The 400-nt window shown below is 41.8% G+C and overlaps 1 protein-coding gene across 1 annotated transcript in view; it reads right to left on the bottom strand.

Annotated features, from left to right (window-relative positions):
• The window catches only part of LOC106474634 (coagulation factor X-like), a 25,193-nt gene that overhangs the window by 2,431 nt on the left and 22,362 nt on the right, over positions 1-400 (bottom strand). The window lies entirely within an intron of this gene.

The raw sequence follows: 400 nt of genomic DNA, 5'->3' as shown, positions 1-400 counted from the left end.
TGGTGAACTACTAATGTGATCCAGTGGTGAACTACTAATGTGATCCAGTGGTGAACTACTAATGTGATCCAGTGGTGAACTGCTAATGTGATCCAGTGGTGAACTGCTAATGTGATCCAGTGGTGAACTGCTAATGTGAACCAGTGGTGAACTACTAATGTGAGCCAGTGGTGAACTACTAATGTGATAAAGTGGTGAACTACTAATGTGATCAAGTTGGTGAACTACTAATGTGATCCAGTGGTGAACTACTAATGTGATCCAGTGGTGAACTACTAATGTGATCCAGTGGTGAACTACTAATGTGATCCAGTGGTGAACTACTAATGTGATCCAGTGGTGAACTACTAATGTGATCCAGTGGTGAACTACTGTGATCCAGTGGTGAACTACTAATATG

This window comes from Limulus polyphemus, unplaced genomic scaffold (genome assembly GCF_000517525.1).
Source record: "Limulus polyphemus unplaced genomic scaffold, Limulus_polyphemus-2.1.2 Scaffold7462, whole genome shotgun sequence".
Lineage (NCBI taxonomy): Eukaryota > Metazoa > Arthropoda > Merostomata > Xiphosura > Limulidae > Limulus > Limulus polyphemus.
Note: the sequence above shows the minus strand (reverse complement) of the source record. Positions and strands in the feature narration are given on the sequence as shown.